The 13,191-nt window shown below is 41.6% G+C and overlaps 1 long non-coding RNA gene across 1 annotated transcript; it reads left to right on the forward strand.

Moving 5' to 3' along the window:
• Window positions 1–72: 72 nt before the first annotated feature.
• Window positions 73–3,208, forward strand: LOC141572662 (uncharacterized). Its single transcript, XR_012497996.2, has 2 exons — window positions 73–430; window positions 2,097–3,208. It is a non-coding gene; the product is annotated as an uncharacterized LOC141572662 (long non-coding RNA).
• Window positions 3,209–13,191: the final 9,983 nt, after the last annotated feature.

A 13,191-nucleotide genomic window follows, 5' to 3' on the forward strand; every position in this document is an offset into this window, starting at 1 on the left:
GCCTCTCCAAGCGCGGCGGGCCCAGCGCACCATGCCAATGGCTGCTGCAGGTGCCACTCATCCTGCGACACCACCCCTCCTACCGGCACGCAAAAGTAGTTTCCTTCTGCAAAGGGCTAGGTACAGCCAGAGGGCGGCTCCGGCGGGAAACTCCAACCTTAGTGGAAGGGTTCCCGCAAGGTTTGCCTTCCAGAGCTGTCCAGGGGCTCCTGGTGCTGAATCCCGCTCGGATGGAGGCTTGGGAACCTCCATCCAATCCACAGGGAACCATTTCCTTCGGGAGACTGTCCCTCTCTGAGTGTCCTTGCTGCTGATTCCTGGAGCTTACGTTCTAGGAGAAGACACAGAAAATAATGGATAAATATCATAAGTAATGGAATTATGTCAGAAGGGAACAAGTACTCTGGAATAATTGAGCCCAGTAAGGGAGGTGGGTATCTATTTTAAATAAGATGCCTTAATAGACTTTATTAGAAAGAGAGATTTAAGCAAAAACTTGAACACGGGTAAGGTAGTCAGGTGGCTATATGGAGGCAAAGCATTCAGTGCAGAAAGAACTGGGAGTATGAAGGTCTTGAGGCAGGAGTGTACAAGAATGCCAGTGTGGCCAAAACACAGTGAGGGGAGGAAGCGTATTTGGAGATTTAGAGGGTACTGAAAGGACTTTGAAGGAAATGGGGAACCAGTGCAGAATTTTGATCAGAGGTGTGACAGATCCAATATATTTTAACAGAATCATTTGGTTATTTTGTCAATGCTGCCGATAGGTCAAGTAAGATGAAGACTGAAAATTGACTATTGATATCTTTAGATGGGAGAAGGGAACATTGAAAAAAATAGTTTTCTCTACTGCCCTATAAAAACAACCAGATTTATGAAGGAAAAGACTATTCATTTGTTAACTAAAATCTTATTGTCACACTACCATGAGCCAGGTATGGGGAGAAATGCTAAGAATAATGTGGAGAGGGCTGGCCCGGTGGCTCAGGCGGTTGGAGCTCCATGCTCCTGGCTCCGAGGGCTGCTGGTTGGATTCCCATGTGGGCCAGTGGGCTCTCAATCACAGGTTTCCCGGTTCAACTCCTCGAGTCCCGCAAGGGATGGTGGGCTCCATCCCCTGCAACTGGGATTGAACATGGCACCTTGAGCTGAGCTGCCTCCCTGATGGCTCAGTTGGTTGGAGCACGGGCTCTCAACCACAAGGTTGCCAGTTTGATTCCTCGAGTCCCTCAGGGGATGGTCTCGAGGAGGGTCCTCGAGTCCCCCTGAGGCTGGGATTGAACACGGCACCTTGAGCTGAAGGGCGGCTGAGCTCCCCGATGGTTCAGTTGGTTGGAGCTCATCCTCTCAACTGCAGGGTTGCCGGTTCGACTCCCACAGGGGATGGTGGGCTGCGCCCCCTGCAACTAGCAAGGGCAACTGGACCTGGGGCTGAGCTGCACCCTCCACAACTAAGACTGAAAGGACAACAATTTGAAGCTGAACAGCTTCAAACATGGATGAACTTTGAAGACATTATGCTCAGTGAAATAAGCCAGTCACAAAAAGACAAATACTGTATGATTCCACTTATAGGAGGTCCCTAGAGTAGTCAAATTCATAGAGACAGAGAGTAGATGGTGGGGGTCAGGGTCTGGGGAAGGGGGGCAGGAGTTACTGTTAAATGGGGCAGAGTTTCCGTATGGGAAGATGAGAAAGATCTGGAGATGGATGGTAGGGACCGCTGCATGACAGTGTGAATGTGCTTAATGCCACTGAGCTGTTTGCTTAAAAATTGTTAAAATGGTAAATTTAATGTTGCTCTTTCACCACAATTAAAATTTTTTTTAATACAATGAAGTAAAAAAGCAAAATCCATGTGCTGACATTTAACAATCTAGTGGGAGATATAAGTATTAATGAAATGATATACTGCCGTAGGCAGACTTTAAGGTGATTCCAAATGACCCCATATCCTCATATTCATGCACTGGTGTCACTCCTCCTTGAATGTGGGCTGCACCTGGTGACTTAATTCTAACAAACAGAATATTGCAAAGTAATGGGATGTCATGACTGCTGTCTTGCTAGCACGACTCTCTCTATTGCCTTTTCAGCTTGCATGCTTTGATGAAGCAAGCTGAGAAATTGGAGAAGCCCATGTGGCAAGGAACTGAGTGTGACCTCCCACCAATAGTCAGCAAGGCACCGAGACCTTCTGTATAAGAGGCTGTAAGGAACTGAATCCTGCTAACAACCCCATGAGTGATCTTGCAAGGAGGTCTTGACCCAGTAGGGCCTTCAAATGACTGGTGCCCAGCAGACACCTGGATTGCAGCCCTTCAGAGACCCTGAAGCTGAGGAACCAGCTAAGTGCACCTGAATTCTTGACCCACAGAATCTGTGTGATGATAAATGTTGTTTCAAGCCACTCAGTTTTGGGGTAATTTCTTATGGAGCAAAATATAAGTAATATGCATACATAAAGGAAAAAACTACAGGTTGTAATAAGTGCTACGCAGAAAAAAAGAGAAAGAGGGCTCTGTGTGTAAATTAACCAAGTAAAGAGTGGTGAGAAGTAGGAGACAGAGAGGGTATTTGATGCAACAGTAAGAAAGAGTTGGCCATGTTTGAGGAACTGCAGATCCAGTCTGGCTAAAGGTCAGTGAGCAGTGGGAAGATGAGAGATTGGGGCGGTCCTATGGACTGTGTTAAGGAATTTGGATCTTACCAGAAATGCAAGCTGACTCACTGAAGGGTTTTAAGCAAGTGAGGGTTGTGATCCAATGTCTGTTTTAAGGTTATTCTGATTCCTGTGTAAAGAAAGACCGAACTGTAGGGGAGCCAGAGTGGAAGAACGGAGACTAGTTAAGAGCCATTTGGTCAAGAACTGAAGCTAGTTTAGATGAGAGCATTGGCAAGGGTGATGGAGGGGGCTGGATAAATGTGAGAAATATCTCTGAGGGTGACAGAACTTGGCACTGGTTTGTCTGGGTGGGTTGCAGGAGGAGGAGGTGTTGGGGATGACTACTGGTGTTGTTCACTAAAATAGGAAAGACTGGAGGAAGCACAGAGCTTGGAGGTGTTGAAAGACTGAGTTTGGTTTGGCAGAGGTTAAGCATGACATGTCTATGAGTTCTTAATATTGATTGCCAGTTTCTGCCTGCTTCATGAGAAGCACACAATAGGTGGTGGCTTTTTTACTATTATTAAACACAAAATGGCTTGACTTTTTTTTCCTGGTTTCCATAATTCACCACGACAGCAACAAAAATGATCACTTGTAATAATAGCACACCAGGTAAATCCTTACAGGATGACTCATTCCTATAGAAGAATTCATCATGTGCAGCACTTTATTATTATTATTATTATTATTATTATTATTATTTTATTAATTAGTTTCAGGTGTACTGAACAACATAGTGATTAGACATTTATATACCTCACAAAGTGACAACCCCAACATCACATGCAGTGTTTATTCACAATTAGAGACTGAGGCTACTCAGAGGAGCTGCATAAGCTTTGGGCTTTTATTTATTTGATAAATAAAATGGTAAGGGAGACAGACAATTCACAAGAGAACAAACATAAAAGGTGAATAATTATAAGAAAAGATGCTCGATTCATGTAGGTAATCACAGAAATACGAAATTAAACCATTTTAACAGCTTTATTGAGGTCTGTCTGACATACAATGAACTACACATATTTAAAGTATACAATCTGATAAGTGTTGACATATGTATACACCCGTGGAACCATCCTGACAATCAAGACAGTGCAATAGCCTGCACCCCTCAAAAATTTCCTCCTAGTTGGAACTAAATGAAACAGAGGTAACCAACCTATCAGAGACAGAGTTTAGAACACTGATCATAAGAATGTTTAAGGAAGTTAGTGGGAGCATAAAGAAGGATACAGAAATCATAAAAAATAACCAGTTAGAAGTAAAGAATACAATAACTGAAATAACCAGTATATTAGATGAAGCAGAGGACCAAATCAGCAATTTAGAAAACAAGTTGGCAGAAATCACCCAATTGGAACAACAACAACAAAAAGAATAAAAAACAATGAAAATAGTTTAAGAGACCTGTGGCATAACATCAAGTGCAACAACAGGCGCATCATAGGAATATCAGAAGGAGAAGAGAGGAAGCAAGGGATCCAGAACATATTTAAAGAAATAATGACTGAAAACTTCCCTAACCGGATGAAGGAAATCAACATACAAGCCCAGGAAGCACAGAGAGTTCCAACCAAGATGAACCCAAACAGGCCCACACATAGACACATTATAGTTAAAATGGCAAAGGCTAAAGACAAAGAGAGAATCCTAAAAGCAGCAAGAGAAAGACAGTGAGTTACTTACAAGGGAACTCACATAAGATGATCAGCTGACTTCTCTACAAAAACTTTGTAGGCCAGAAGGGAGTGGCAGGAGATATTCAAAGTGATGAAAAACAAAGGCCTACAACCTAGATTGCTCTACCCAGCCAGGCTATCATATAAAATTGAAGGAGAGGTAAAGAGCTTCTCAGAAAAGAATAAGCTAAAGGTATTCATTACCACCAAGCCAACATTAAAGTAAATGTTAAAAGGGCTTCTTTAAGCGGAAGAAAGATGAAAACAATCTAATTAATGAAGACCAGAAATACAAATAACAAAATGGCAATAACTATACACCTACCAATAATCACTTTAAATGTAAATGGATTAAATGCTCCAATCAAAAGACACAGGGTGGCTGAGTGGATAAGAAAACAAGACCCATGTATATGCTTTATACAAGAGACTCACCTCAGATCTAAAGACACATAGGCTGAAAGTAAAAGAATGGAGTAAGATATTTCATGCAAATGGAAATGAGAAAAAATCTGGAGTAGTAATACTTATATCAGACAAAATAGACTTTAAAATGAAGAATACAATAACAGACAAAGAAGGGCACTACATATTAGGTTGGTGCAAAAGTAACTGTGGTTTAAAAGGTTAAAAATAAATGCAAAAACCACAACTACTTTTGCACCAACCTAATAATAATAAAGGGTGATCCAACAAGAGGACATAACCCTAGTAAACATCTATGCACCCAACATAGGAGCACCTAAATACATAAAACAGATATTGACTGACATAAAGACAGAGATCAATAGTAGCACTATCATAGCAGGGGACTTCAACACACCACTGACACCAAGGGACAGATCCTTCAGACAGAAAATCAATATGGAAACAGCGGCCTTAAATGACACATTAGACCAGTTGGATTTAATCAATATTTTTAGAGCATTTCACTTGAAAGCTTCAGAATATACACTATTTTCGAGCACACATGGGACATTTTCCAAGATAGACCACATGTTAGGCCACAAAACAAGCCTCAATAAATTTAAGAAAATTGAAATCATATCAAGCGTCTTCTCTGACCACAGTGCTATGAAATTAGAAATAAATTACAAGAAAAAAACTAGAAAACACACAAATACGTGGAGCCTGAATAACATGTTACTAAATAACGAATGGGTCGGGCAGACGGGTGGCTCAGTTGGCTAGAGCGCAAGCTCTGGGCAATGCAAGCTGCGCCCCCTGTAACTAACAATGGCAACTGGACCTGGAGCTGAGCTGCACCCTCCACAACTAAGATGGAAAGGACAACAACTTGACTTGGAAAAGTCCCAGAAGTACACACTGTTGCCCAATAAAATCCTGTTCCCCTTCCCCAATAAAATCAATAATAATAATAATAATAAATGGGTCAACAATGAGATCAAGGAAGAAATAAAAAGATACCTTGAGACAAACGAAAATGAAAATGCAACAACCCAAAATCTATGGTATGCAGCAAAAGCATTCCTAAGAAGGAAATTCATAGCAATGCAGGCCTACCTAAAGAATCAAGAAAAATCTCAAATCAACAGTCTATTCTTACACCTAAGGGAACTGTAAAAAGAATAGCAAAATAAGCCCAAAGGGAGTACAAGGAAGGAAATAATAAAGATCAGAGTGGAAGTAAATGAAATAGAGACCAAAAAAAAATGCAAACGATCTATAAAAACAAAAGCTGGTTTCTTAAAAAGATAAACAAAATTGACAAACCTTTACCCATATTCATCAAGAAAAAGAGAGAGAGGACCCAAATTAATAAAATCAGAAACAAAAGTAGAGAAGTGACAACAGACACCAAAGAGATACAAAAGAATTTGAGAAAAGACTACAAGCAACAAACTAGACAATCTAGAAAAAATGGATAATTTTCTAGGAGCATACAATCTTCCAAGGCTAACTCAAGAAGAAACAGAAAACCTGAATAGACTGATTACTACCAGTGAAATTGAATCAGTAATCAGCAAGTTCTCAACAAACAAAAGCCCTGGACCAGATGACGTTACAGGTGAATTTTACCAAACATTCAAAAAAGAATTATCACCTATTCTCCTGAAACTATTCCAAAAAATCCATAAAGAGGGAAGGCTCCCAAACTCTTTTTTACAAGGCCACTATCAGCCCAATCCCCAAATCAGACAAAGACATTACAAAAAAAGAAAACTACAGGCCGATATCCCTAATGAGAATAGATGCAAAAATCCGCAACAAAATATTAGCAAACAGAATTCAGCAATATGTTAACAAAGATCATACACCATGATCAAGTGGGATTCATTCCTGGTATGCAAGGTTGGTTCAATATCTGCAAACCAATTAATGTGATACACCACATTAACAAAATGAAAAATAAAAATCATATGGTCATATCAATAGAAAAAGCATTTGACAAAATCCAGCAGCCATTTATGATAAAAAAAAAACTCTTAGCAAAGTGGAAATAGAGGGATCATATCTCAACATAATAAAGGTCATATATGATAAACCCACAGCTAACATCATACCCAATGGGGAAAAGCTAAAACCATTCCCCTCAAGATCAGCAACAAGACAAGGTTGCCCACTTTCATTCAACATAGTGCTGGAAGTTCTAGCCACAGCAATCAGAAAAGAAAAATAAATAAAAGGCATCCAAATTGGAAAGGAGGAAGTAAAATTGTCATTATATGCAGATGACATCATACTATATTTATAGAGAAACCCAAAGATTCCACCAAAAAACTATTAGAACTGATAAATAAATTTAGTAAAGTAGCAAGACACAAAATTAATATTCAGAAATCAGTTGCATTTGTATACACCAATAATAAACTATCAGAAGCAGAAATTAAGAAAACGGACAGTCCCAATTAGCATTGCTTCAAAAACTATAAAATACTTAGGAATAAATTCAAGCAAAAAGTAAAAGACATGTACTCAGAAAATTATAAGACCCTGAAGAGAGAGATTAAAGAAGATACAAATAAATGGAAACACATACCATGCTCATGGATAGAAAGAATTAATATAGTTAAAATGTCCATACTGCCTCAGGCAATATATAGATTCAACACAATTCCTATCAAACTACCAATGACATTTTTCACAGAAATAGAACATACAATCCTAAAATTTACATGGAACCATAAAAGACCCCGAATAGCCACGGCGATCTTAAGAAATAAAAACAAAATGGGAGGTATCATGCTACCTGAAATCAAATCATACTACAAGGATATAGTAATCAAAACAGCATGGTACTGGCATAAAAACAGACACATAGATCAATGGAACAGAATAGAGAGCCCAGAAATAAATTGATACCTATATGGTCATTAAATCTACGACAATGGAAGTAAGAATTTACATTGGGATAAAGACAGTCTATTCAATAAATAGTGCTGGGAAATCTGGACAGACACATGCAAAAAATGAAGCTGGACCACCTCCTTATGCCATATACAAGAATAAATTCAAAATCGATTAAAGACTTTAATGTAAGATCTGAAACTAAAACTCGTAGAAGAAAATATATGGAGGAAAATTTGCAGACATTACCCTTAGTAATATTTTTACTGATATATCCCCTCGGTCAAGGGAAACAAGAGAAAAAATAAACATATGGGATTACACCAAACTAAAAAGTTTTTTCACAGCAAAGGAAACCATCAATAAAACTAAAAGGCATCCTACTGAATGGGAGAAGATAATTGTCAATGATACATCTGACAAGGGGTTAATGTTCAAAATTTATAAAACAGTCATTCAATTCAACACCAAAAAACCCAAACAATTAAAAAATAGGCAGAGGACATGAAGAGACATTTTTCTAAAGAGGACATACAGATGGCCAACAGACATGTGAAAAAATCCTCCACCTCACTAATCACAGAGAAACGCAAATAAAAAAAAAACACAATGAGATACCTCCTCACTCGAGTCAGAATGGGTATCATCAATAAATCAACAAACAACAAGTGCTGACATGGATGTGGAGAAAAGGGAACCCTTGTGCACTGTTGGTGGGATTGCGGATTGGTGCAGCCACTATGGAAATCAGTATGGAGGTACCTCAAAAAACTGGAAATGGAACTACCTTATGATCCAGCAATTCCACTCTTAGGTATCTATCCAGAGAAATCCAAAATGCTAATTTGAAACAATATATGCACCCCTATGTTTATTGCAGCACTTGGCTATACACAATAGCCAAGACATGGAAACAACCGAAATGTCCATCAGTAGATGACTGTATTAAGAAACTGTGGTACATTTATACAATGGAGTATTACACAGCCATAAAGAAGAATGAAATCTTAACTGCAACGATATGGATGGACCTAGAGAACATTATGCTGAGTGAAATGAGTCAGATGGAGAAAGACAAATACCATATGATCTCACTTATATGTGGAATCTAAAGAATAGAATAACTGAACAAACTAATCAGAAACAGTCTCAGAGATATAGAGAAAAAGCTGAGGGTTGCTAGATGGGAGGGGTGTGGGGATAAGGGAGAAGGTGAGGGGATTAGAAAGCACAAATTGGTAACCATAATATAGCCACGGGGATACAAAAGACAGTTTGGGGAATATAATCAATAATGTTGTAAAGATTTAGTAGGATATCCTATGGACACTTGTCTTATTAGAGAGACCACTTCATGGATGGTGTAGATGCCCACAGGATGTGGAGTACAGCACAGGGAATAGACTCAATGGAATTGTAACAGCTATACCATGTCAGAGGGGTAGTGGATTGGGGGAGGGGGGTTATCACTTTGGGAGGGGTGTAAATATCTAACTATTACATTGTTTTGTACTCCTGAAACTAATAAAATAAATAAAGACTTTATTTGAAAAAAAAAATTTCCTCCTGCCCCTCTACCCCCGGCTTCCAATCAGCCACCATTCTGCCGTGGTTGCTCTTAGAGTAGTTTCTGGGGGTGGCTGTTGCTGACAACACTGCTGAGCAGTCCTTGGCCCGCCTTTGGGTTGCCATTCACACCTGTTGCTGTCAGCACACATCCGCAGGGAGAATTGTACAGCTAGGGGTCCTGGGTTTGCCAGTGCTCAGCTTAAAACTTAATGTGTAGCTAACTTTTTCCCTTAGGTGCAGAAAAGAGTTAACACAGCAGGCCTAACATTTGTCCTGGGAAAGGCCAGCTTGCAAGGATGGCCCTCAGTGGCATTTGGAACTGGACTCTGGGGGCTCCCGCCACCCTCACTGACAACGGGGCTCCCTGGCCCTAAAAGGTCTGTGCAAACACGTGGTTTATGCTGACCACACACTCCTCCTGGAGTCTGGGATCTCGCACATGCCAGGCCCCCAGTGAGAACCCTGGGCACTGGGTCTCTGTGAGCCCTCTGGAGACCGCACCTCACATGTGCTGTCACATCTCGCTTTGGGGGAATTAAGTGCATCCTGGTGACCCCACCAGGAGAGGACTTGAAGTTTGTGCCTGGTCTCTGGGCCCCGCCCCACCTGCCTTCTCCCTCAGCTCATCTTGCTCTTTCCTGATTCCGTACAAATCCTGGCCGTGAGGACAACCACTGCTGAGTCCTGGGGTCCTCCCCACGAATCCCCACACCTAGGGTGGTCCTGGGGATGCTGATACATTTTTGTAATTAACAGCATTTGCTTTCGTCTTTTCATTTTAGCCATTCTGGTATAGTCATCTCATATTATGGTTTTAATTAGTGTTCTCCTGATGTGCACTGAAATCGAGGCCAGTTGTGTATCCTGTTTTTTGAAATGCCTTTCTAAGTGTTTTGCCCATTTAAAAAATTAGGTTATTTCTCTTTTTCTCATTGATTTGTAAGAATATTTTATATTTTTTGTCAAATATATGTTGCAAATGCCTTCACCCACTCAACGGCTCATCTTTTCCCTCTCTTTTAATGCAGTACAATTTGTTGATTAAAAACAATTTTTACGGTTAGAGCTTGTATTAGTTAGGGTCTCCAGAGGAGGGAAATACCAATAGAGGAGATAGGTATGTAGATAGATTTTAAGGAATTGGCTCACGTGACCGTGGGGGCTGGCAAGTCTGAAGTCTGCAGGATAGACCAGCAGGCTGGAGACCCAAGGAAGAATTGATGTTGTAGCTTGAGTCCCAAGGCCACCTGGAGGTAGAATTCTCTCTTTGGGGAGACTTCAGTCTCAGCTCTTAAGGCCTTCAACTGATTAGATGCGGCCCACCCACATTATAGAGGCTGATCTGCTCTACTCAAAGCTGACTGATTTAAGTGTTAATCTCATCTAAAAATCACCTTTCCAGCAGTATCGAGACAGCTGTTTGACCAAATATCTGGGTACTGTGGCCTAGCCAAGTGGACATATAAAATTAACCATCACAGTGCTTTTTGTGTTCTCTTTAAGAAAGTGTTGCTTACCCCAAACCATACTCTATTTTCTTCTACAATCTTTATAAATTGGACGAGGTCAGACAATTAAGTTCGTGAACTCATCCGAGTAAAGTCCTACATACCTCATTGCTGAATATCACTACAGTCACTTTTGAAGTACTCCCTTTGGGAAGCTATGCTCCAATGCCAGCGCCTAGTCCACCCTTCAAAGTGATTTTGGAACTCTTTTTCTGGAATGGCCATCAGAGCTGTCATCGTATTACCCTTGATGCCCTGAATGTCATCAAAATGTCTTCCTTTCAATATTTCCTTTACCTTCAGGTAGAGAAAGAAGTCATTGGGGGCCAGATCAGGTGAGTAGGGAGGGTGTTCCAATACAGTTATTTGTTTTCTGGCTGAAAACTCCCTCACAGACAGTGTCGTGTGAGCCGGTGCATTGTCGTGATGCAAGAGCCATGAATTGTTGGCAAAAAGTTCAGGTCATCCAACTTTTTCACGCAGTCTTTTCAGCACTTCCAAGTAGTAAACTTGGTTAAGTGTCCAGTTGGTACAGATTCATAATGAATAACCCCTCTTATATCAAAAAAGGTTAGCAACATTGTTGCAACAAGTTCATGACTAAATTGTCAGATCTTATAGATTCCATTTGTATACATTTCTAAAACAGGTAAAACTAACCCAATGGCACCGAATGCTGGGGCAGTGTAACTCTTTGGGGTGGTAATGAGTGGAAGGGGCATGATGGGGGTCCTGGTCAGGTTCAGTTCTTGTTCTGGGTGCCAATGACACGGGTGTGTTCCCTTTGGGAAAATTCATTGAGCTGTTTGCTTATAATGCGTGCACTTTTATGTATGTAGATTACACTTTGATAAGTTTAAGAAGCACAAATACAAAAGAGAGAATATAGAATGGACTTCCCCAGTCTACCTGACCTTACAAAGACCTGGGGACAGCCACGAGCTGAGCAGAATTTGTGGTTTGCACCCTCCAACCTCACTGCTGAAAGGATTCATATTATCTGACCCTGTATTGCATCAGGGAACTCAGGATGGTGGCCCCATTGCAGCACAACACTCAGTAGAATGTCCCTGGTTGGCAGGACTTACACTTCTAAGAACCAGCTCTGAAAGCAAAACGCTAGTCTCTAGAACTGGAGCCATTTCTAGGCTCAAACTCAGGTGGTTTCAGATTAGATGCGGCCTCTTTCCTTCTGGTTTTGATGCAGCCCCAACAGGGATGGAGGCCGCCGGCAGGTTGTGGTGCTGGCACGCCACCTGGTGGCCTCAGCTTTTCATGTACGAGGGCCACACCAGAGCGTTTGGCCTTTGCTCCCACTTTGAAATCATTGATTTTGCAAAAGGGAGGAGTGGGGTGACTCAGCTTTGGGTTTTCAAGTTACCAAGGATTGGGGTGAAATGTTTGCTGCAATGATACAGGGGCACTCTAGAGCCAGTGAACAAATTAATTTTACTAGCGGCAAAATAGCGTGGGATATTTGTTTGACACATTTGTCTCGGGCTGTGTGCTGGTCATACTGCAGGTTGGGGTTCTCAGTCTTGGCACTGCGCACACTGGGGCTGGATCTTATCTGTGGGGGTACGTCCTGGGCACCGTGGGTGCTGAGCAGCATCCCTGCCTCCACCCACACGATGCCAGGGGCACCCCCAGTTGTGACAACCACAGATGTCCCCAGACATTGCCCAGTGTTCCCTGGGAAGCAAAACTGCCCATGGTTGAGAACGCTGCTTCTGTGAAAGAGGCACACTTTGTTTCTTACTCGTTGCTTCCTGGGACTTAATCTGGGTGAGGTTTGCCATCTAGCCCCCAGGAATTACGTGCCAAGCGTGTGGAGATGGAGAAAACAGGGCCTTCATAACTCCATCTGCAGTGGCAGCCACTGTCTTCTGTGTCAGGCTCAACCTACTCCTGGAAGCCTTTTCCAAGTCACGATTTATGCTAAATCCATAATTGCCTTTTTTTGTTCTCAATGCACCTCTGAAAGGAATATTCAGAAATATCCTATTCCTAAACCATGTGGGATGGAGTAGTAATTATCATGACACACTTCTCATCGAGTTACACAAAGAAGCCACCGGCTTCTAGGGTGAGATGTTGACAGTTCCTCATTTTTTTTTCTTCCCCACTCTACTAGTGGTTCCAAACCAGAAAGTTTCTGGATCTTTCCTGAACAGTTAGGCTGAGCTTGGGGTAAATTTGTTAGAGGCTGTGCAGGGCCTCCCAGCGATGGACACACAGGAAAGGAGGGAGGGCATGGAGACCATCTGGGAAGACCTAAGAGGCACACGTAGATGCTTCTTGAATGCATGGCTCACCTTCAAGTGCCCACCAGTGTTTCTCAAAGTGGGGTTCTCTAAACATGCGGTGGGGCAGATCACCTGGGCTGTTTAAAATGCAGAACCCATTGGGGGCTGACTAAGTGCATTCAAAAGATAGACTCGACCAGTGGTTCTTA

Source organism: Rhinolophus sinicus, chromosome 15, assembly GCF_057876585.1.
Source record: "Rhinolophus sinicus isolate RSI-liver-muscle chromosome 15, RSI-T2T, whole genome shotgun sequence".
Lineage (NCBI taxonomy): Eukaryota > Metazoa > Chordata > Mammalia > Chiroptera > Rhinolophidae > Rhinolophus > Rhinolophus sinicus.